Consider the following 26,605-nt stretch of genomic DNA (forward strand, 5'->3'; position numbering starts at 1 on the left):
TCCCTGCTGAGCAGAGAGCCCAATGTGGGGCTCGAACCCAGGACCTGGGATCATGACCTGAGCCGAAGGCAGCGGCCCAACCCACTGAGCCACCCAGGCGCCCCAGAGTGTCGTCTTTTTCAACCTCAGTTGGGAATGTGTGCATCAGGCAACTGAATTTTTGTACTGCTCTGCATCTCTATCTGCAAATGACCCCAAAGACATTGCAAGGATCAATTTTAGGGTTACAAATAAATTTTAGTGAGTGGGCGAATTTGCAAATTATGCAATCTGGGAATAATGAGGATTGACTATACCATATGTTGCCAAGCAGAATGATTTTGAAATGTGTCTATGATGACTGCATGGAGCTTCCTTTTAATTCTGGGAAGTAATTATAAAAGTCTTAGTTGGGAAGAAATATTAGGGATCAACTAGGTTCAAACTCCTATGGCACATGGAATTTTCTGTAAACTCTTTCTGAAAATTTAGCATGAATTTATACTTTAACATTTACCATGATTGGGACACTATAAATTTCACAAGCATTGATTATGATTCTTAGCTGTTCTAATATAACCTATATTGATTGTATTTCTCATCTTTTAGAGCCACAGAGCACAAGTCCTTCCTTTGTTCACATTAAAAAAAAAATTGTAGAAATTCCAAGTTTGCTAATATGCTATTTTTAAGTGAAATTTCTTCTTAAGATGACTGGTTAGTACTCGTTTTGTTTTCTATGCCTTCATCCAGTTGTTGACTAAATAAATAAATTAATTAAAGCTGAGTAGCAAAGTCCCAAGTAAAAATTTTAAAGCCCTGTGTCATGATTAAATATAAGTTTTGGTTCAGTATTCTACAGATTAATTTACTGATACAAATTCACTTTTTATTTCTATCTTCACTTGTTTCACCCAAGGGCTTTGTTTGAAAACACACACACAAAGGTAGGGGTGTGTGGGGATGTGTCGGGGTGGTGTTCATACATATATGTTTGTATAGATAGATACATTTTACTCATCAGTTGTCATTCTGGGGACATTACAAATAGGAAACAAAATAAATGGCTCCCCTGATGAAATTTGGTCTTATGAAGTATTAACTTCATATGATTGTGCAAATTTTCATGATCAGCGCATTTTGCTTTACCTTCTGAACACAAAATAAGACACATTATGGTTTTTCTTATTGTTACAGTCATATTAACATAGCTAACTTAATCAGTACTTGGTCTTGTAAAATTTAATAGACAAATTCAGGGAGATAAAAATGTAATTTTTTAGGGTAATCTGTTTGGATTTCTATGTCTTGTAATTGACCATTTGACATACTCTCTCTGTGTGTCTGTTTTCTTGCTCTCTTTCTCTATCCATTTAAGTCTTAAATTTATTTTAAGTTTCTCAAAAATTTTTTAGATATCTGTTTTTGAGTTAATACCAAAAACTATTTTGTCTGTGACCCTACTATTCAATATTTTAATATTTTATCTTCTCTTAATTTTATTTGTAATAGTATCTACCTATTTATCATCTATCTATCTATTTATCATCTCTCTCTCGGGGCATAAGATCAGGAGAGCAAGTTCTTTTCCTTGCTCACATAGAAATGGTCATTGGTTAATTTGGATGGCTCCACATCTGTATGGCTATAAATGGTAACTACTTTTTTACAGAGGTGTATTAAAGACAAATGATATAGGACTCATATAATTAAAAGCATGACAGTATCTTCTAGCAAAAAGTATTATTGATATTAATAGCTTGATAGAGGAAAGGAACATTAAATAACCTTAAAGCACAAATATTCTCAAAAACTTTGAACTATTTTTTTCCTTTGAACACAATTTGTTTTATGTAAAATTTAAAAAATACTTTAATATTCTCTATCCCATTGTCTTAATCCATTAACACTCCTGTAACAAAAATACCATAGACTGGGTGGCTTAAAACCAACAGAAATTTATTTCTCATAGACCTGGATGCTGGGATGTCCAAGATCATGGCATTGACAAGGTTCAGTATCCGGTAGCTATATACCTGCTTTCTTGTTCATAGATGGCTGTCTTGCTGTAACTTCACATGGTGGAAGGGATGCGAATCTCTCTGGGGTCTCTTTTCTGAAGGCACTAATCCCATTCATGAGGGCTCTATGCTGCTGGTCCACTCACCTCCCAAAGGCCCCACCTGCAAATACTATTACATTAGGCATTAGATTTCAACACATAAATATTAGGAAGACAAAAAACATCCGGTCTATAGCACCCGCCCTGTTCTAGACACAAATATCCCAATTTGAAAAGGTTAAGTGCCTTTAAATATTTGATTAACATCTGCAGAACACTCAGTTGAATCAAAACTGCTGGTACTTTAATCTAGCCAAGAAAAGTTGGGGTGACTTCTTTGATTAATAAATATTTGTTAAATCAAATGCTATTTAAATCAATCAATGTTATTTAAATGTCATTCAGCATTATGATTATATATTCTGTTGTTAGGATCATAAATTCTTTTTTCTTAGTGTGCTTTGCTGAATCTGTATTTATCTTAACTTAATTTTATTTATAAATATTTCTGATGAACTTCTGCCCTAACTATTGTCTATATCAATAATATATTTTCTGGCATGCCTTTGCCACCTTTTCCTCTGTCTCTGCTATCTGTGTTATTCTATTCTTTCCCTAGGGATACTTCCCTGGTACCTTACTCTTATGCTCCATGGTGTTTTTCAAGGTTACCCCTCCTGCTGTGCACTGTTATATACACTTCTGTCGGTGAGTGACAGCAAAGAGGAATTCCCTAGGCTCTTGATCTTGTTAAAGTCAGTGTTACAAAGATCAGAATTAGAATCAGTTTCACTTTATTGCCCATCACAATCAGAAGCAAACATATTGTAAAAGTATAGAGAATCATTCAAAAGAAACATAGGCTGACCAATTTTCAGATATCTTTAAAATAAATCCTGCATTTCCAGAACTGCAGGTTATTTAGAGAATGATTTGCCAGAATACATACTTCCCATTTTTGGTCTTTGCTTTTTATTTTTTTGCAACTTTGGCTTTCTAACAATGAAATTAGTGAACATATTAAAGTTGAAAGTGTCTTTGTGAAGAATTGTTTTGCAGAATTTCTAAGAAATGCTTTTTACATGGCTTTCCTTTGAGAAACTTTGTCATAAGAAAGATGTACCTGTTACCCATAAATTTTGGTGGCTAGCTGTAAAAAGGTCAAATATTAAAGAGGGTGTTCTTATTTTCATTAAAATGATTTATTCCCAGTCTGAATTCTCCTTTATTCTTAGTGTATTTGGTACAGAATGACATGACTTCTAAAAGTTAAAAGAAAACCTACTCTAGATTTTTCATTGTTAAGAAGTAAATAATGTTTTTGCCACTGTGATCTTTGTTACTGTTTTTTTTTTTTTTTCAAAAATGAGGGTTTTTTTTTTTTTTGTTGTTTGTTTGTTTGTTTTGTCCAGAAGTGTTATGACTTATGGGGCTAGACGTTTTGTGGAAAAATTAGAAAATTGACTGGAAGCCTGGAAGCATTGGAAATATTAGATGGCTAAGATAGAGAATTCAACATATTTGGTGAAAGATAAAGATCAGACAGCAAAATGCAATCTATTTTTGGAAGTATAGTCTTTTGTTGCAATCTGTTAGGCTGTTAGAATTAACACGTTTTATTACTACCAGTCTGTTATAAATGTGAGTACTTAGACTAAAATAATTAGTTTTCATGATTCTTCTGCTATGATATACATATTTTTTACATGGTATTGTGCAATAATAAAGGACTCCTCGGGAATTCTTTGGTCTGTTATACAAATAGCTCTTACCTCACTGTTGAAAACTTTGTAAAGAAAATATAACTAAAATCCTAATTTAGGGGCGCCTGGGTGGCTCAGTGGGTTAAGGCCTCTGCCTTCGGCTCAGGTCATGGTCCCAGGGTCCTGGGATGGAGCCCCACATCGGGCACTCTGCTCAGCAGGGAGCCTGCTTCCCTTCCTCTCTCTGCCTGCCTCTCTGCCTACCTGTGATCTCTGTCTGTCAAATAAATAAATGGAATCTTAAAAAAAAAAATAAATCCTAATTTCAAGTATTAGCCTTGGAAAGGAGATGGGAATTTATGCATTTAAAATTTTATCACTTATCTTATGGCCTTGAAATCGATGGTTTAATTCACTTGTGTATATATGTTTCCTCATCTGTAAAATGTAGATAATAACCTAATTTGAATGTGTAAATGGTAATTATACCTTTGAAGTTGTAAAAGTAGAGGTCTATAGTAACCATACTAATGATATCTGCAGGTAGGATAAAATATTTTTTCAGTTCATAAACTTTTAGAGAAGCAGTTAAGTTACCAGTTGCCCTTCTTCCACAAAATAAGGTTGTGGTAACACAGTATCTTACATAATTAAATTATTGATTGATGACAATATGAAGAAGATAGGATTTTTTTACGTTGGTCATTGTTCTTTATTCAGTAATTTGTTTTTCAAAAATTGTCCAAACTATTTAGAGTTCTGGTTGTACAGGAAGGAAGGAAGGCAAAGAGTCCTTTATTAATTAGCATACATATCATACAAATAGACTTTTCTCGTTCCATACATCATTTCTAGAATTATTTTCCACTAGGCTCTTGTGTCTTGCCAAAGCAGATTCAGTACTCTTTGTTCACTCAATATTCAAGAAGTATTTTATTTGTTTTAAGTGGTTGGAAAATGGAAATCAAAATAAATTAAGACCATATCCTCAAAAAGCTTATCCTCTAAATAAGCCTGAGAAAAAGAAACAAAACAATTCCAATATGTACTGCCAAGATAAGGCTAAACACATGATGCTTCTGAGGTACATATGTGGGATGCCTAAACTAGATAAGGGGTCAGAGTAAATTAAGGACATTTTCTTGATAGACTAATATCTTATCTGGTGCTTTGGATAAGTGATCTTTAGCAGGGCTGATGTTGAGTAAATATGGACAACTACTCGAAGGCTATGAACTGAGAGATGAAGTTTATCAATTAGTTGGGTCCAAGGTTTGATCCATTTCATGGATCATAAGCCGTTTTGATCAAAATTACCTGAATTTATTTTAAAGAATATGAAATGGTGCTTACAGATTTTATTCAATTCTAAGATATACGTGGTCAATTTTGTCTTTTTTTTTTTTTTTTTTTTTTGAAGGTCAAGCAAAGCTTTATTTCACGCCAAGCATCGAGAATTAAACTGACCGGCCAGGGCCTCAATTTTGTCTTTTAAGTCTTTTCCTGGGAGCAATTTGGAGGACCTAAAAGGATGGTTAAGACTAATGTCTGAGAAAAGTAAAAGAAATTGGTAACTTGGTATGTCTTAGTTGAAGGGGCCATTGGACAGTTGAATGCTCTGGTCTGAAGGTCAGAAAATATGTCAGCCCAATGTCGTGCAAAACACTGCATGTCAGTGGTAAATTTATAGCCTCTGGAATAAATATCTGGATTACCTTTATTTTCAGTGCCCTTAGTATTCAGAGACAGCGGACCTGATTTGAGACCACTGTCTCAGATTCTAATACTCTGGGGAAGCAGTTGGAAAACTTTTTAAAGGCTTTTAGTAAATATTTAAGCTTCCTGGCCATAAAGTCTCTGTCAAAGCCACTCAACACTGCTGTTGTAGCTGGAAAGCAGCCACAGACAAATGTAAATGAATGGATGTGGCCATGTTCCAATAAAACTTTATTTACAAAAGGAGGCAGATGGGTCTCTGGCTGTAGTTTGTCTCTTGGATCATGGCTAATAGAAATAAAACCACAATACTTCAGTACATTCAGTGGACAGAGTAGACCTTTAACTTTACTACATGCATTAATTGTGAATTTTTTTCCCCTTGGTCTCTTTTTTTTTGTGTAATTAGTTATATTATGTGTCACAGACAAGAAGACCAAATTATATGGCAATAACTCAGGACAAATCCACTAGACAATTAGAATAACATCATTTTATGCATTCATGATGATGAGCCAGCAGCATTGTCGATGAATGTGAAGTCCAGAGATGGCATACGTGGGTTATTTTACCAAAAAGTAGATGATTCTAAGTTTTAATAAAATTTGTAGCTTTTTAAAAAATACACACATATCTGACATTCACTGAACTGATTTGGATTAGGTCTTGTTTGCGGATGCTATTATTATTTTTCTATCTTTCTTAATGGAATTGTATGTTCTGTTTTTCTTGGCATCTGTTAGCAGCAAATTTTTAATTTTTCAACTTAAAATGGGATACAATTATGACTTTACCATTAAATTATTTTTTTCTGGGATTTTAACTGAGTAGGAGTCTAATATTAATTCTAATTGCAGCTCTAGGAAGAAATACCGGAGAGAATGCTTTCCTACTAGTATGTATAGATATATGGCCAGCAGAAGTAATTGCAAACAGTCATGGGAAAAGAAATGCTTTTAAGAATTTACTGAGACACAGATGCAAACAATGTGGCATAGCTGGAAAACTGTGAAATCGAAGCAGCCAGCTGATCAAACTTGCATGGAGCTTTAAGGAATATTCTTTGCTTAAAAACAAACTTGAGTTGACTCTAAACCCCAAAGAGTTATGAACAGAAACCGGTCTTGAAAAGAAGGCTGAAGATTATAATCAAAGGGCATATTTTGTGTGTGCCCAGTGGGGAAAGCACTTTGGAAACTACATTGGCTTTTGAGTCACACAACCTTAGATCACATTCACTGTCAGACAGAATGTCTGCAAACCTGGAGGAAAACCTCAAAAGAGTCTCTTTTTTTTCTAGAGTATGTGAAAAAGTAAATAAAGATAAGGTTGGACATGTTTTTCTTTGAATTAGAATTAAACATATGATTTATTCTAGTTTGGAGAAAAAAATGCAATTTCTTGAAGTCTAACTTTTTGAAATGCAATCCATATACATAGATCTCAGGATGTATCTTCATAACAAATGCCAGGAACATGGTCAAGGATGGAAATGCTCTGTTTGGTTATCCTCAGTTTGATTAACCATTGCAGAAGGTAACAATAATATTTATTGAATGCCAAGCTAATATGTGTACACTGAGATACATATTCTCATCTTCACCACCACATTTCAAAGTTAGTATTGAAGGATTATCAATACTTCTAAAGAACCTATTATAATAATAAAAATATTAAAAAGATAAAATATAAAAAGGAAGTCACCCATGCTACTATTTTAATTTGTCTACTTTTTAAAATATGCGTGTTCTGCAGTGTTTCTGAAATTAGCCACCTGAAATTCCTCTTACTTCATCATGGCCATCATAATCCTTACATCAAATATCCCTTCAAGTATTTTCCATCTGCCAATTAGTGTCCAATAATGTGTTACTTAGATTTGAAAGTTTAATCAAACACATTCTTTCTGCATATTTAAAGTACATATAACTAGTGCTGGCTGTATATTAAAGTACTAGAATCATTCAATTTATTTTCGATAATACGTCTTCTATAAGTGAGAGAAACATAAATAAAATACTAAGAAATATGAAAGAAGGTCAATGGGGCGCCTGGGTGGCTCAGTGGGTTAAGCCGCTGCCTTCGGCTCAGGTCATGATCTCGGGGTCCTGGGATCGAGCCCTGCATCGGGCTCTCTGATCGGCGGGGAGCCTGCTTCCTCCTCTCTCTCTGCCTGCCTCTCTGCCTGCTTGTGATCTCTCTCTGTCAAATAAATAAATAAAATCTTTAAAAAAAAAAAAAAAAGAAGGTCAAGAGAAATCCATTCATTTAACAAGTATTTTTATCCCCTACTCAAGTAGTTTGCGAACTTATGGATACAGAAAGATGAATGTGGCACAGTATATCTTATTTAAGAATGTCCAGGTCTAGTGCAGAGCTTAGCAAGCTTTTCCTGAACAGGGACAAATAGTGAATATTTTAGGATTGTATTTTATAGTTTCTATGGCAACTACTCAATATTGCCACTGTTGCACAAAAGCATCCATAGACAATATGTAAACAAATGAGTATGACTATTATAATATAAAACTTTATTACAAAAACAGAGGGCCATATATGGGCCAGTGTCCAAAATTTGTCAACCAACCACTGGTCTTGTGGGTAATAGGGAAATATAAGGAAATTATTAAATTTAAATATGGTAGTACTAGAATAGAGGGGTTCAAAGGATGTAGAGCTTAAATTTCTCTGAAGGAATGTTTTACACAGAATGTGACATTTTAAGTGCATACTAAAATAATGTGTAGAAATTAACTAGCTAGAGAACAGAGACTAGCAAGTGAAAAGTCCTGAACACAAACCCCCAAAAGAACATAAAGTTCTTAAATCTGGCAATAGAGTATAGTATGTGTGCCTGGAGGTGAGGCTGGCAATATTGGTGTCTGTTATGGAATCCTGATGAATTTGGTGTTTATTGACTAGCCATCAATGATGTTAACATCAAGAGAGTAAAATGACAGTTCTGTATTAGGAAAACACTCTGGTAAGAATTGGAAATGAAGGACCTGTCGGGTGTCACTGGTCTAGCTGGCTTTGTCAAAGGAGCTAATGGAAATTCAGTATTTCTGGGAATTTGGAAGTAGGGTTGGATATTCCAGGAGATTTCAGAACAGATAAATATTTCTGTGTAACTGTCTGAAAGGACTGAGCCTGGGAAGAATCCATGCTTCTGAGATCAGCTGGTTCAGGTACCCAAGACCCTACCACTGGTGTGTGCAAATTATGTTTGCAGATGATACCAACTCTAGAGTTTACTTCTGTTAGTTTTCAAATAATGTAATACGATGAGAGACCCCTTAGCTAATTCCTAGCCATAAGTATCTATGTGTGAATTTTTTCTGTCACTTCTTATGTATATTGTAAAGAGGTGCATTTTGTTTTGTTTTGTTTTGTTTTTTGAAAATGCAAATGTAAGAGTATATCCACTTTACTTTCAGTCAGATATGGTCTCATTTGATGGCAATACACTCATTCAATTTTCAGTTGAATGTTGAATTACCTTATATTTTACCTTTAACTTTCCATATTTGTTTGGATCTAATTGTAAGGGTGCTTTTTGCTCAGTTGCATACTAGACCTACTTATTCTCAGAGTCTTTTTTTTTTTTTTTTCTTATTCTCAGAGTCTTATTGCCTGACAAGGTTTTAAATTTCACTGGAAAGACTTGAAGGTGGATTTTTTTTTTTCATTATACCAATGAGAAGAAAAACTTCTCAAAGAAGTAGGGGGCAGAGAAGAGACAGACATAGAAATCAAAGGGGGGAAAAAAGACATACACAATTTTAAAAAAAGACAATAATTAATTGACTGTAGGAGTTGAAAATGGAAACAAGGAATTAGAGATGATTAAAACATATTTTTTTTAATATGCAGAAAGTGTCACATCCTTGAACATATGTCTTTTTTTTTTAAGATGCCAAGAAGAGTAGGCTTAAGCTCATGTTTTCCATCTCTGTACTTGTAGAAGAGAGATAAACCTGAGTGAGGTAGAGTCAATGATGACTATTCTACATTTTAGAGAAAGGGTAGCAGGAAGAAGAGCAAGGAAGTTAGTATATTGAGATCAAGGGAAAAGGTAATATAAAATAGGTAAAATTCATTGTTGGGATGCCCATAGTCCCAAGTTTTCATTGCTTGTATAATGTTTCTAGTGTGTCTGCATGATTGAATCAACTTAGATGTCAGGAACTTTTTAGGCCAGGGCTTAATCTCAGGTTGTAAATCACTCTGAGAGGTTGAGAATGAGCAAGCTTAAACTTTCTCTGCTAAGGTTTGGCATTTCTTTCAGTATATAGGGTCCCTAGAGCTTCTCTAACCTGATATTCATAATCCCTCCCTGCTGACTCAGACACCTAGAGATGGAAGTGGCTTCAAAAGATTAAAAGAGAACGATATATAAGAATTACCTGTGAGTGATGGGATCTGAGTGGAGGAGAGATTTTATCTGAATGGTGGACCTACTGAAGTTACAGCTTAAGAGAAGTCAGAAGTCCCAGGTTCTAATTTCAGGATTATAACTCCCTAAATGAGTAGCTTTGGGTAATTCTCACTTAACCTCTCTGATCTTCATATATAAAATAAGATAGGTCCAAATAACATTGATTCTAATCACTTTATTTCATTTTTTTCTTTTCTTTTTTTCTTTTAGCTTTTATTCAAATTCCAACTAATTTACATATCGTATACTAGTCTCAGGTGTACACTTGAATTTACATACAACACCCAGTGCTCATTGCATGTGCACTCCTTAATACCCATCACCTATCGAAATACCAATTCTTGTGCCCTGGTAATATCTTATTTTAATTTTCAAGGTATAAAATTTATTATCAGGTCAACAATATAAAAAGATACTGTATTCATTATTTCAACCCCCAAAGAGTCATACAGTGAGCCGTTGACCCTTAACAAAAGTAACTTAGAGTTGCATTTTTCTTTATGAGAACTCCTCATCGCATTGGTAAATAGATCCCAACAGGGAATTTGAAGAAAATTAAAAACACTATTTTTTTATTAGTATGTTTTACAGACACTTTAGACTTATTTATTTATTTGAGGGTGGGGGTGGGACAAAAAAAGGGGGAGAAATAATCTTAAGCAGGATCCATGCTGAGCACAGGGCTGCACACAGTCTTAAGCAGGATCCATGCTGAGCACAGGGCTGCACACAGTCTTAAGCAGGATCCATGCTGAGCACAGGGCTGCACACAGTCTTAAGCAGGATCCATGCTGAGCACAGGGCTGCACACAGTCTTAAGCAGGATCCATGCTGAGCACAGGGCTGCACACAGTCTTAAGCAGGATCCATGCTGAGCACAGGGCTGCACACAGTCTTAAGCAGGATCCATGCTGAGCACAGAGCTGCACACAGAGTCTTAAGCAGGATCCATGCTGAGCACAGGGCTGCACACAGAACCCTTTTTAGGGCTTGATCTCATGACCCTGAAATCATGGTGTGAGTCGAAACAAAAGTTGGAGGCTAGGGACGCCTGGGTGGCTCAGTCAGTTAAGCTGCTGCCTTCGGCTCAGGTCATGATCCCAAGATCCTGGGATCGAGTCCTGCATCGGGCTCCTTGCTTGACTGGGAGCCTGCTTCTCTCTCTGCCTCTGCCTGCCACTCTGCCTGCCTGTGTGCTCTTCCTCTGACAAATAAATAAATAAAATCTCAAAAAAAAAAAAAAAAAGTTGGAGGCTAACTGACTGCACCACACAGGCGCCCTGAAAACGCTCTTTAAAATGTAAACATCACAAAAGATTTTTAGGTATTAGTGAAAGTCAAATAATAAGTAGAACTTGTATTAAAACAACCCAGCAGGGGCACCTAGGTGGCTCAGAGGGTTAAGCCGCTGTCTTCAGCTCGGGTCATGATCTCAGGGTCCTGGGATCGAGTCCCACATCAGGCTCTCAGCTCAGCAGGGAGCCTGCTTCCCTCTCCCTCTCTCTCTGCCTGCCTCTCTGCCTGCTTGTGATCTCTGTCAAATAAATAAATTTTAAAAAAAAGCAAATAAATTAAAAAAATAAATAAATAAATAAAAGTAAATAAAACAACCCAGCAGCCCAATATATTACCACATTAGAGTTGCAAATTTATCACCCCTCCCCCTCATAAAAAAAGATATGATATGAAGATAGCACAAAAATGAGTTTACACTAACCTGAGAAAACTGAAACCTAACAGGATGTTTGATATAGTAAGTAGAATGTATAGTCCAGGAATACCAAAGTATTTTATTATACACAGGTACCAACACTATACAATGAACAGAATAACTTTAGCCATCTCGAATCATGTTAAGGGCTAAGACTACTTCTACCTCCAGTAATGATTTTATTACTGACACTGAGGTGAAGTTAAATAATGTACCTCCTAATTCCAAGCGCTTAGAACTCTATCTATTCTTGGCATTAAATTTGCCTTGAGAATAAAAAGACAAAAATCTTTATATATTTTAAAGTCTCCTTGTTTGGGAGACTTGACCTGTCTTTGTTTCTCCTTTCCATTGACAGGTATTTAAAGAATGGCATATGTATCTTATATAGTTGGTAACATTTTTCTTTCTAAAGGTACTAGCTAGTTCTTATTGCAATGGACACTGCAAAAATATTGAAGATTTTCTTGTGAGCTTCCTGAAACATCTTTCTTCTTCAGTTTTCTAAAATCATTCTGTTTATGCCATTCTTGGCACTCATAATCTGACCTGTGGTATAGCTACCAATCAGCTTGGTTTATCTATCATTGTAGTCTATCGGGGGTGTGTATCTGTCCAGCTTTTTGTTCCTTGCACCATTCAGCAAGATGCTTTATTCAAATAGTATATTTTTGGGCGCCTGGGTGGCTCAGTGGGTTAAGCCACTGCCTTCGGCTCAGGTCATGATCTCAGGGTCCTGGGATCGAGTCCCACATCGGGCTCTCTGCTCAGCGAGAAGCCTGCTTCCCTCTCTCTCTCTCTCTGCCTTCCTCTCCGTCTACTTGTGATCTCTCTCTGTCAAATAAATAAATAAAATCTTTAAAAAAAAAACCAAATAGTATATTTTTAATTTATTTAGGTAAGGTGTCCAGCAATGGTTTGCTTATTAGCAGGATTTTAATAGAAAATTTTTATTGTACAAACTTCAGAATTAATTATGGAATAGGTTTAAGCTTTTTAAGTGTGAAATTACAAATAGCATCAGAAATAATTGTATAACTTTAAAAAATAATGAGCATATGAATTCCATGTAGCATGTTGTAGAATATAGTAATTTATTTTAGAAGTAAGATACACAAAAAACAAAAATAAACATTATGTTTGTTTTCCAAAGATTAAGTAGAATTTAGCCATCTTCTGACTATCAGAGGAGGAGCACAGAGAATTTTAAATGTATAGAAGCCTGACGCATCCTTGTTTTTAGCAGAAATACTGTTTACATGTAGAATATATTCAGCTATAAAAGATTAAATTATTGATAAGACTCTTGACTTAAACTCTACTAAAGAGAAGAGTGTAGCCATTGAGATATAATGGCAAAGAGTATGTTTATCTTTATCTTTTAAGGGGGAAATATAAAAAAATCATTTTTCAACCATGACTTAATTATGGGTAGTTTGGATGCAGAGCATGAAGACATTGTTACATCTATCTTTGTTATAGTCAACTTTCAGAAATGATGGTGGTTAAAGAGTACTTGGGCTCCAACAACATTAATGGTATATTTCCTGTAGTAAATGTGAAGGCTTTTCCAGTTTCCTTATACTGTATTTGATTCTTCTCAAAGGGCTTTTTTCCCCCCTAATATGGCCCAATATTTATTTCTAAAATGTTTATCATTAATTAACTTTTTCAGCTGCCTGGGTTTTCATTTCCTCTAATACAAAATAGCATATGTAAAGTTTAAATATATGTGTGCGTGTGTGTGCATTTTTTTGTAATATATTCTTTACAACATGCAAGAGGTTCATGTTTATTTAAAGTATATTGGGTGGTCACATGGAATATTCTATAATATTTAAAGGATTCACTTGATTTTTCACTTTCCGTGATAAGAAAATATATAGCCATTGAAATGTTTTATATGCACTTACATAAAGTATAAAAATAATATAAAAAGCTTGTCTTTCTTCTAAAGAAGATATTCCACAGTTATAAAAGTGAAATATCATATAATGAATTCAGTTAAAATTTATTTTTATATAACATAAATTGTAAATCATCTGATATTGACTTTATTAATAAAATCCCAGTATTATAGCTTCATTTAGATTGAGGGAGCTAATTATCTGCATGGCTGCAGGACAAAGAATTGTACCACAATTCATTTTTCTGATATTTAATATACATTTATTCTGTTTTCCATTGGTATTTTACTAGCAAAATATAAAATTTTGAAGATTGAATTTATATTAAAAGTGCTTTTTAATTTTCAAAAAAAATTTTAAGATAAATACTCGGCATAGTGATGGATCTATCATAATGTTAATTTATATACAATTTATTAATAAATGACTTTTTAAAATTCTATGATCTGACCCACTGTGAGAGGATTCCAGGATAACAGCACTGGGAAGAAAAGCATAACAATAAGATTCATTGAATCATGGAGAAGAAAAACCTATGGTCTGTCGTTGGCCTGTAGCAAATCTAAAAACAGAGTTCAAGAAAACACAAGAAAGGAATCTGGGAAGAAGAATCTATTTTATCTTTTTTGTATGACCTGTGGCTCACTCCTGTTATGCCCAAAGAACTGTTGAAAATTCTGTATTTCTGATCTTCACCTAGACATTGAAACTTACCCAGAATCCTTATTTTGAGAAACACTAGAGTAAACAGAACCTAATCCTTTAAAATTTTATTTTATTTTATTTTTATTAATAGAAAAAAATGCATTTACTTAGAAGCATTCAAAATGTTAACAAAACAGCTGCAACTTTTTTTTTGCAGACTGGGATTCGGGTAACAGAACAACAATTATTTTGCATAAGCCGCATCAGAGACAAGTGAAGATGGAAAAGCTGCCATCCCCACATCCGACTAATTTGTGCTGTGCACCAACAAGAACTTGCTGTACGTTTCCACGCCAATGCACCACCCCGCGCTGTCCCAGGCAAGCTGAGTGGTGACTGAAAACCCCCCAGACAAGGCTCTCTAAAGACACATTCCATAGTGTGTTAACTATACAGGAAAGACACTATATGGCTTAAAACAAATCTTACACAGCTTATATTTCTTTTCTTTAAAAAAAGGAGTGAGTTGTGCGCAGTGGGGTTGAATGTTTTATAGACAAGAGAACAAAAACTGCCCTAGAGCCAAGCTATTCATCGTTTTGTCTTCTTTATCTTCCTTCTTCATCCTCTTCATCATCCTTGTCTTCCTCCTCTTCCTTCCTTTTTCTGCCTTTTTTTATTTTTCAGCCTTGACAACTGCCTTCTATGCCACATCAGGCTTTCCTTCAGCTCGGCCTGCAGCAATATCGTATTTTCCCTTCGGCCTCTCAGCCTTCATTTCGTGCGGCTGCCTGTCATAGGCACATGGTACTGCGTGTCTTTCCGGTTTCTTTGCAACATCGCCAATGGACAGGCGGGGATGTTCTCCTTGTACTTGGGGGTGATTCTCAGAAGAAAACAAGAAAAAACCCGAGGGCGGCCTCGTGGGTGCAGTGGGATTCTAGAACTTCTTTCTTGTACCCCTTCAGGAGGAATATAGGTTTTCATTTCTGTTCCAGAACGGGCCTTGTCTGCCTTTGTCATGTCTTCAAGTTTTCCTTTCTCTTCAGCAGACGTGGTCTTCCACCCCTTGGAGCATTCCTTAGAACCTCAGAGAGGTTCACTGAAGCATCTGGGTGCTTCTTGTGCTCCTCTCAGCAAGTTTGCACAAACAGTGCATATGGTGACATTTTGCCACTTGGCTTCTTAGCATTTCCATTGCCCAAGTTTAATTATTTTCCTCAGTGAGGCACAGAGTCGCCCAGTGCACGTCCTGCTCGCACTTGCCAGGCACAGTCTCTATGGAGCTCAGTGTACTGTGCAGACTGAGAGCAGGAGCCAGACACAGCCTCAAAACATTTTATTATTTTTTAAAATTATTTATTTATTTTTAAGATTCTGTTTATTAGAGAGAGACAGAGTGAGCAAGAGACAGAATACAAGCAGGGAGAGTGGCATAGGGAGGGTGAAGCAGACTCCTCACTGAACTGGGAGCCCAAGGAGGGGCAGGGTCCAGGACCCCAGGGTCATGACCTGAGCTGAATACAGATGCCCAACTGACTGAGCCATCCAGGCATCCCAGAACATTTTATTTTAAAGGAACAGAAACATAACCCACAGTTGTTAGGATTTTACGGGAGCCAAGAAGTCATATCTTTAGAAGTAAGGGGTTGTAATTGCTTTTATTAAATAAAGGCTACATTTTTATCATGTAAATGTTTATTTTGAGGCTATTTCATTAAGGTAATAAATAAAATTTGTAGTCAACTGAATGCTTTTTAAAATATATATTATTACTTTCATTATAAATAGGCTTAATGGCAGAGTTTCTAGTATCTATGTATTCTGTGTAGTTACTTATTGCTGCATAGTAAGGTATCCCAAAATACTGACTTTCTCACGCAGTTTCTGAGGGTCAGTGGTCTGGGAGCAGGTTTGCTGGCTGGTTTTGGCTCAGGGACTCACACGATTGCACATGCTCTAGTCATCTCGAGGCTCAAGTGGTGCTTCCAAGCTTATTCATATGGTTGACGAGAGGCTTCATTTGGTCATAGGCCTAAGATCCTCACTGGTGTTTGGCTGGAAGCTTCAATTCCTGATCATGAAGACTTTGCTCAAGACTGCCTACAAATGTAGCAGCTCACTTCTCCCAGAGCTAAGAGAGGAAGAACGAATGAGTATGTGTGAGACGGGAGCCATTGTCTTTATAAGTTAATATAGGAAATGACACACTTTCACCTCAGCTATATGCTACTAGTCACACAGCACAACTCTGGTACAGTCTGGATGTTTCCATGAAGATGTGAATACTAGACAGTGGGAATCACTTGGAGGCATTTTGGGGCCTGGTTAGCATGTTCTGTTACTTTTTATGTTTACTTCTTAGAAACATAAAATCAGCTTTTGTGATTTTTCATAGAGAAGGTTTAATAGTTTGATAATATATACTTCCTTTATTTTTTAAAGTCTTTTATCATCGCATTACATTTTTATATTATGCTATATATACATACCTATATATGTGTGTGTGTGTATATAGAAAGACAGAGAGAGAGAGAAATGTAATTTTATGTAGCTTTATAGCGTCTTACTTAAACCAGAAAATATATTTGGCAGTTAGTTTCTTTTTTTTTTTTTTAAGATTTTATTTATTTATTTGACAGACAGAAATCACAAGTAGGCAGAGAGTCAGACAGAGAGAGAGGGGGAAGCAGGCTCCATGCTGAGCAGAGAGCCTGATGCGGGGCTCGATCCCAGGACCCTGAGATCATGACCTGAGCTGAAGGCAGAGGCTTTAACCCACTGAGCCACCCAGGCGCCCTGGCAGTTAGTTTCTGTGGTTGAACTATGCATTGGAAATCCATGGCACTGTTGAAAACTAAGTTGACAAGTTATAATTTACTAAAATTTTATTTCCTTATTTTTTTTTGCTAGCTGAATACTTACTAACCATCATATGATACTTCCTCAGAATGAATTTGCTTCATGATTATCTAACTCTATGCAAGTTTTAAATGCATTCCAATCAGCCCCATATATACTCTCAAGCATATATATTTAGACACTTTGGCATTTCAATTATTTCTAAAACAGTACCTTACCTTGAATGCTCTTCTGTATAAATGAACTTTTTTTTGAGAGTAAGATATTATACTAAGCACTTGAGGAATACAAAGATGATCATTATAATGCCTGTCCACAAGAAACTTTTAACTTCTTAGGGAAAAACAAATTCATGGGAAGATTCTATTATTTGGTTGAAGTAACGTACATCATAAAGGAAGTAAGTGCAAAGAAAGTGCTTTGTGAGTTCAAGGAAGTTTTTCAAATGGCCTTTGGCAAGGAGAGGAAAAAATTATGCATTCAAGCTGCTTTGAGCTAGGTCTTACAGGATGATTAAGGTTTCCAAAGGAATGAACTAAAATGGAATTTCCCAGGTGGAGAGTGTAGACCCAGCAGGAGTGGGAAGGTCTAGAGCATATTTGGGGAATGCACAATTATCTTGCTTGACTGAAACTTACCAAGTAGATATGATATGATTACAAAGGGATCTCTGAGGGGTGTCCAGGTGGCTCAGTTGGTTAAGCATCTGCCTTTGGCTCAGGTCATGATCTCAGGGTCCTGGAATGAGCCTGGCATTGGGCTCCCTGCTCAGCAGAGAGTCTGCTTCTCCCTCTCTCTCTTCCCCTCCCCTCCCTGGTGTTTGCTTTCTCTCAAATAAATAAAAAAAAATCTTAAACACACACACACACACACAACAAAGGCATCTCTGAGAGTATTGGGAATGATTTTAAACACTAGTTTGAGAGGTTAATTCTTAATTTGGGAGGAACAGAAATAAATTTCAATCAAGAAAGGCAGGAGCAGAGATGTGCTTAGATTAATCTAGGAACGAGTACCTGAATGTATTACAATAGGGAAAGATGGGTGAAAATTCCTGAGGCAAAAAAAGAAGTCCAGAAGGATATAAAGTAACTGTCAGTAGACCAGATTTTCTCCTATGCTATAAGCATATTACAATGAGGGCCTAACTTCTGGGAAGAAGGAAGCTGAAGTGAGAAATATATGGAGACACTAATTACATGAATAAATGTATTTTTTAATATGCAAAGAAAAGTAAATATATACATATATATTTTTTCCAAATATGACCAAACAATTGGGACAATTGGAAAAGAGGGAACTAAGGAGAGAACCTGGCTTATAATATGTAATTATGAAGTTGAATTTTAGTCCAACAGATGCAGAATTTGATATATTTGCACATTTTAAACACAAGTAAACACCTGTCAATCTGTATTTCAAGAAAAACTTGGAACTAGAACCAAAGACTACAGTTTTGAGCAGAGGTAAAATTAGGGTAAGTACTGGGTCACCTGAGTGGCTCAGTGGGTTAAAGCTCTGCCTTCAGCTCAGGTCATGATCTCAGGGTCCTGGGATCGAGCCCCACATCGGGCTCTCTGCTCAGCAGGGAGCCTGCTTCCCCCTCTATCTCTGCCTGCCTCTCTGCTTACTTGTGATCTCTCTCTCTCTCTCTCTCTGTCAAATAAATAAGAAAATCTTCAAAAAAAATTAGGGTAAGTAGTAATATAAATAGGTAAGACACTTGAGTGGAAAGGCAATATAGTGTGAGGAGATAAGTTCAAAGACTTATCATGAGGATGGGACAACAAATGAGATCCACCAAATAGTGAGATGGAGCATCAAAGAGATATTTTTTTAAATGATATACCTAAAATTTAAAGCATTTGAAGGAGCAGGCAATTAGCAACTTGTGATGCTACAGAGAATTTTTGAAGGTGGACAAATTAAAAAAGAAAGACATTACATCTAATTATCTGAAAGCACTTTGTAAAGAAATAATGAAAGAAAATGAATATGTACGTGTTCTCATTGTAGTCATTGCTTTGCATTGTGTGTGTGTGTTTATTTGTATACAGATATAAATATATTTGTGCATGTGTGTGTGTATATATATATGTAAGTGCCATTATAGAATAAGGAAAGGAAACAGCTTATGGAAGAACATGGAGTTTGGTATGAGAAGTGGTGAGTTTATTCTTAGATGTGGTATTTAACTTTGTGTAATGAGAGGAAAAAACATGACAACTCTAAGTCCTATTTTAATTGTCTAAAATGGAGGAAATGATACTACCTGTCCATTAAGCCTATTGAGAGCAGTAAATAAACTTATGGATAATTTGAAGTTTCTAGGGTGACCTAGCTTAAAAGAGTGTATTATTAATAAAGAATGGCCCTTACATAACTCCTGTGTGTGCCATCTCTTATGGCAAGAACAAGTGGCAAATAACATTCACTTCCAATATTATTTAATAACCATAAGTTACATCTTCTTTTTTTTTTTTAAGAGTTTATTTATTTGACAGAGAGAGAGAGATCACAAGTAGGCAGAGAGGCAGGCAGAGAGAGGAGGAAGCAGGCTCAGTGCTGAGCAGAGAGCCCGATGCGGGGCTCGATCCCAGGACCCTGAGATCATGACCTGAGCCGAAGGCAGAGGCTTAACCCACTGAGCCACCCAGGCGCCCCTAAGTTACATCTTCTAATAAGGGTTCACTCACTGATAAAACAAACAACTTCCAAATCTCAATGATTTAACACAATGAAGTTCAGTGCTTGCTTCACAGTTTGATAAGGTTCGTAAAACCCTCCTCCACACAGTAATTCAGGACCCTAGACTGTCCCTGTCTTGTGGATCAGTGATCTTTTGGCTTTAAGATCACTGTGTCTGTTGTTACCTGCCAGTGATAAAAAGGAAAGACCATTGGGAAGGTGCGTTGGATACTTAACTGCCTGGCTCAGAAATACACACATCATTCCATTGGCTAGAACTAGTCACATGGACCAGTGTAGCTACAAAGGCACTAGGAAGGGTAGTTTCTGGCTAAAATATGGTTAAGGACAAGGAAGATGAAACTTAGATGGTCTGTATAGAGGGACCAACCCTTCTGGTTTGCCCAAAAGTTTCCCAGTGTTAACACTGAAAGCTCTGCATCCTGGGAATGCCCTCAGTCCTGAGCAAACCAGGACAGTTGGCTGTTCTAGCACCGTCAACAATCAATGTCAGAAGCATCAAGAATATGCCTTACTAATATAAACTTAAATCTTATAGTGGAGAAACAAGAATAGCAATTAAGAACTCCAGGATATTATCTAGGCATTATTCCCCTCTAGCCCAGGGAATAAGTAGAACAGAAGCCACTGTTCTAATCAACTTCACTAACTGAAGGCCAACAATGTGCCAAGCAAAGTCTGTTATTGCTAAGAGATGAGACCTGTAAAGTGAACAAAATACTCCATTTACAGTGTGGAGCTTGAGGCTCAGAAGGGTTAACTTACCAGTCTAAAATTCATTCTAGTAAGATTCTAAAAGAGCTGTAAGTGCCAAGTTTCTTTCTTTTCCTTCAGGTCACCTGTCTTAGCAGATAATACAAACACACACATACACACATGCATACACACACATATATTATGTATATTTGAAATGATATGAACTCCTAATAATACTGTTTAAATTGTGTACAGATGTAATCGTTTCCCAAATAGAGATAACATAGTTAATTAACCACTGAGGTTTGAAATACAATTTATTTTCTAGGATAGTTCATTTTTTTTTCTTCTGTTAATAATAGATTGGAGGTGGGTTTAATATAAATTAATATATAATATAAAAACTGATGTGTTTAGGACTAACATTAAACTAAGTAATTGATGCTTTAAAATATCAAGATTGTTATGGCAATCAGATCCTACTTATGTTACCTGGTGGTTTTAGTAAGAGATATTTTGAGTTCCTATTGAAAAGAGTAGATGCCATCCAGTATAGCTCTTTAATAAAGTTTAGATATTTTTTTTAGTGACATTTGCTATAAAATTAGAAAAGAAATTCTTTGGCTGCTTAGATCAGAGTTTCCAAACAGTAATTATGGAACAATTTAAAAATCAAGATAGGTACCCAAACATCAGCAACAAGTCATGAGGTATAATGAATACATCGATCAAATTTGGAGTAAAATGGTATTATGCATACATTCATATATGTAATAAAATATTTCAATTTATTAGTCATTTATACTTTACAAATGAATGAAACAGAAGTATAAAAAATCTGACTAATAATAAAAATACAAAGTAATGAAATAATGAGAAATATCTTTCATTTGGCCTTTTTGTTTATAATAGCTTAAAATCACTTAAAATGCCTCTATCACATATTAAACTAATATTAAGCATGAGGTTGACAAATCAAGTAGAGCATCATGTGTATGTACATGTGTGTGTATGCAAATATAATGTATATGTGTGTATGTATATTCAAATGCATTTTATTGTCATTGCAGCATAATATAAAATTCTATTTCTATAGTGATTTTGTAGCAGATGGGAAAATTAAAACTGTACATTTTGGGTACTTCCCAGATCATTCAAGAATTCATCTTGTATAGTTTTTTTTTTTTAATTTCTTTAGAAACAAAGCTGCTTATATCATCTTCACAGTGAAATAGTCCAAATTTTGTTTTTTTCTGTTTCTATTATACTTTGAAAAGCATTGGATTTTACTTTTCGTTTTCAACATGGATTGCCAGTTTGTTGGTAAATGCTTCAGATACATCAATGATCAAAAGTAACAAGTTAGTGCATTGGGTGATTTTGCAGGCCACATCTTGGAATTTATCAAGAATGGAACCATTTCTGAAAAGGATAAACATTATGGAATAAGCCTAGCTTTAGAAATATGAATAAATTTTTATCCCTTCTTGTACTTAAAATACGCTATGGAGGAAAATATTGCTAGCACTTCTTTATGTCGTGTTTGTGAAGCACCTATTAAGATCTCACAGAACTCAGTTTGGAAATTGCTAGTGGAATTATGTTGTCTCAATAGAGGCGTAACACCCCCATCTCTTCCCCCATGTCTTCCCGTGCAGTGACTAATGCATTCTAACATGCATACCATTCCAATAAAAATCCTGTGTATTTCTGTCAATGTCACTAAACTACTAACAGAGGGAACAAAATGATATAAGAACAGAATGGCTTAAACACCACAGGTTTATAGAAGTTATTGGATAAAAAGGAAGGGGGCAGAGCTGCCCAACATGACAGCCTCAGAAATAACGCCAGAATAACATTGTCTTCTATATTTGTTCAATGGAACTCCCTTGAGAGCACTCAGCTTTCCTATATTCCCAAATGCAAATGTTCTAAGCATCTTTGGCCTTTAACACATATTTTACCTTGATTATTCATGTTTATATTTACAACGTGGGTATACATTATGCTTGTAATTTCAGGGCCTATGGTGACTGTAGTATAGTCCTGCTTTGTAGAGCAGCATGGGGAGTGGTCCTCTTTGGGTCTTTCTTATTTACCTAGTAGTCTTTATTCAAGAGCAAAGGTAGAGATTCTGCTACTTCAGAGAAGAGTTTTGTTATTTACTTCTCAAACTCTACCAATAAATTGCTTTTACATGTCATCTTTACTAAAACCTTGACCTGAAATTCTTTCCAAATCTCTCGTTCTCTCTCTTCTGACATTGCATGTTGTGTGTACCTCTATTAGAACTGTTGCCACACAACACTGAAATTCTAATGTGCTTTTGTCTCACTGTTCTTTGAATTCTGTTAAGGCAGATGTCATGTCTTATCTACTGATGTATATTCATCTATATCTACATCATGTAATAGAGACACAATAAATACCTGTTGAAAAAATGAATACACTGACAAAAGAATTGACTTCATTTAGTTTTATCTTAGTCCTAAATACACTGCACCATTAAGACTCCTGAAGTGTTATTTTAGACTCCCTTATGTTATTATATTGTATGGAACTTATTTGAATCCCACATTTCTTCAAATATCTGTTATAGAAATCATCCTAGCAGTTATGCTTTAAATTACCTATTTATAAGATTAGTGTGTTAGTCTATATGAAACAGCAAAGCCCATTCAATTGCCTAAATGCTTTCACAATAATTCGTAACACAAAACTAGTGTTTCTACTAAAAAAGATTTTTTAACTAAGTGCCATTAATTTGGAAGAGAATCCCAGAATTGTTTGATTTTAAAATGGAGTCAGATCAGATTCTAGAAACAGAGTCATACTGAAGATTTAACTTAGTGTTGTTGCTCTTGTGGTTTTCTTATTTGTTATTTACATATTTATTTATTTATTTATTTATTTAATCCTGTTGTAGCTAGGAAACTATACCATTTGTGCTTATTACCTCAGTAGGATTGGGTTGTGGGGTATTTTTTCCTTTAATGTGTCTGCTATTTTATCAAACATGCTTTTTATTTGAAATTTCTCAGGCAGTTTTTCTCTTTCTTCTCTTCCTGAAACAGGGTTGTATAGATTGCACCAATTTTATGCTGTGAGGTTTTTTGTTTGTTTGTTTGTTTGTTTTTTTACTGCCCTATCAGTTTTCCCAGTAGGTTTATTACTAGTTGTATAGATTGGATTTCTTGTTTCATGAGTCCAGAAGGAAAAGATCTCAGCCTCTATCTCTCTACTTGAAATGGATTTTTTAAAAATTCAAACCATCATTTCATTCAAACAAAGAATATAAAGCATCTGTTACTATTTAGAATAATAACTGTCATAGCCTCAAACACTAGAAGTGGCATAGATTCATATTTTAACATAGAAAAAGTGTCAGTCCCTCCTAAATAAAATACACATGTGAATAGTATTCCTTGCTCTTTTGATTATTGATTTTTTATTATTGATTTTTATCATTTTTTCTTAATTTAGTGTTCTATATTTTAAAATTAGATGCTTGAAATAGTTGACTTCTATTTCATTGTACTTATTTTTCTATGTGCTTAAAAATATCTTCATCTGGGGCGCCTGGGTGGCTCAGTGGGTTAAGCCGCTGCCTTCGGCTCAGGTCATGATCTCAGGGTCCTGGGATCGAGTCCCACATTGGGCTCTCTGCTCAGCAGGGAGCCTGCTTCCCTCTCTCTCTCTGCCTGCCTCTCTGTCTACTTGTGATCTCTCTCTGTCAAATAAATAAAAATAAAATCTTTAAAAAAAAAATCTTCATGGTCCAGAATAGATAATTTATTATTCAAATTAATCAATGAGAATTTGGAATTTTCTCCTCTAATTAGATAATTCACACATAGTGATATTTTCATTAGTTTCCTCATATGATTTTCAAATGGGAAATAAATTAATTTGTCTTATTTTGGGGGGGCTAAATATGAAGGTACCAAAAATACATTCACTTTCACCAACTACAGCACCTTTCAAAATTAGTGATTCAAAAGTACAGAACTGAAGTGTTCCATTGACACAATGAGTAAACACATTTTTGTCTTCTGATATGAGAGCTATAAATATCTTACAAATTGTATGTAATCAAAGGAAAAATGCAAATAACAGTAACCATCATTTAATGACAACACTGGGAGCACATTGTCCTGTTCCTTCTTTCAATTCATCTTCAGGTAGATTCTTTGTAGTGAGTCATATTACTCTAACAATTTTACAGACTTGGAAAAGAGAATCTTGGAGAATTTAAGCTCAGTTGTTCAAAATAACATAGTTAGTCTAGGAGTCAGCATTCAAAATCTAAGCTTGTCTAGTTCTAGAGCCTGCCCCCAAACCATTATTCTTTATTGCCTCTGCAATGACTGTTATTAAGTTCTTATAAGTTCTGATGGTGCATAGGGTGACTATGGTTTATATGCAAATATTCCACTTTACCATCTGATCAAAACTAAATTGATATTATACCCTAATCCGCATAACAAAATATATAAACCAATTTATAAAACCATTTGTGAGATGTTGATAAGTCTATAGTTGGTTATAATGAGGGACACTGTTAAGTAGTGTAGTTTTTTTTTTCTTTTTTAACTGTTTACTGACACAGAGAGTTATGAATGGAAATACATAAACTAATCCATTGTTTTAAAAACACTAAAAATTTAAACAATGAAGTAAATGAAGGAATTTCTGAATTCCCATGCACATAGATATTTATGTGAGATGTTGATTAGTCTATAGTTGGTTATAATGAGGGACACTGTTACAATAGTGTAGTTTTTTTTCTTTTTTAACTGTTTACTGACACAGAGAGTTATGAATGGAAATACATAAACTAATCCATTGTTTTAAAAACACTAAAAATTTAAACAATGAAGTAAATGAAGGAATTTCTGAATTCCCATGCACATAGATGTTTATGTGAGATGTTGATGAGTCTATAGTTGGTTATAATGAGGGACACTGTTACAATAGTGTAGTTTTTTTCTTTTTTAACTGTTTACTGACACAGAGAGTTATGAATGGAAATACATAAACTAATCCATTGTTTTAAAAACACTAAAAATTTAAACAATGAAGTAAATGAAGGAATTTCTGAATTTCCATGCACATAGATATTTATGTGATTCTGAAAGGATATATTGGTTAATATGTGATATGTAATAATAGGCTTATTCAAAAAGCATACAAATATTCAGGGAAATATTAAATCCAATGATTGAGTTAAGGCATGACTATATTTGGTTGAAGTTTTCTTTTCGTTTGTTGTGTCATTAAATATAAATCTAGATAAGAATCATTTAGCCTTGAAACAATATATTTAAGCCAGGTTTGTCTATAACTAATTAAAATGAACTTACTCTTTGTCGGTTAAGACTGAAAGAAATATACCACTTAATATTCCTTATTCAGTTCATCTTTTTGAGAGCGCAAAAATTCAGTGATCTGTAAAACCAAGAGGTAATTTTGTCTAAGCGAAACAAGGTTCTCTTATGTTTTCATTGTGTCGTTAAAATTATTTTTGGTTATGTTATTTGGAATATAACTTCTGACTATGTTCTTAAGGTTCTTGGCAGGTTAACTGAGGTCATGTGAATGTACAAATAATCAAAACAACTTGCTTATTCAAATGTCAAAATGATGGAAAGTTTGAACATACACTTTAAGAATAGATTCATCCAAGAGTGGCTGGTTGGCTCAGTTGGTTAAGTGTATGGCTCTTGATTTTGGCTCAGGTCGTGATCTCAGGGTTGTGAGAAAGCCCTGTGTTGAGCTCTGTGGGGGCACAGGGCCCACTTGGGATTCTCTCTCATAAATAAATAAGTAAGTAAATAAATAAATAAACAAACAAAGAAAATGTTAAAAAAAAGAAAAAAATGGATTAGTTCAAGTTCAAAGATGTCATATTCTTCACTTTCTAGGGTCATTTATTCTCTTTTCAAGTAAACTTTAGGAAATTTTGTCCATTTTTCAACAAAATATAGCTGACTTAATAAGATTTATTACTCCAATCTGACAACTTGGGCTTGCTAGATTTTTCTCTAGTCATTGACCATTCATATGTCCTCTCCTACTTGTCAATGAATATTCACAAACATTGAACAATGCAGTTAATAATATCAAAGTGAATGTAGTGGTGCATTTGAGTTTAATCATGTTATTATCATGTAT

General features: G+C 35.1%; 1 protein-coding gene and 1 pseudogene across 4 annotated transcripts in view; one reads left to right on the top strand and one right to left on the bottom strand.

Moving 5' to 3' along the window:
* CADM2 (cell adhesion molecule 2) overlaps positions 1–26,605 on the top strand; it is a 1,105,278-nt gene that overhangs the window by 41,774 nt on the left and 1,036,899 nt on the right. The window lies entirely within an intron of this gene.
* LOC125087669 (high mobility group protein B1-like) lies at positions 14,865–15,372 on the bottom strand (annotated as a pseudogene).

Source organism: Lutra lutra, chromosome 1 (assembly GCF_902655055.1).
Source record: "Lutra lutra chromosome 1, mLutLut1.2, whole genome shotgun sequence".
NCBI classification, from domain to species: Eukaryota; Metazoa; Chordata; class Mammalia; order Carnivora; family Mustelidae; genus Lutra; species Lutra lutra.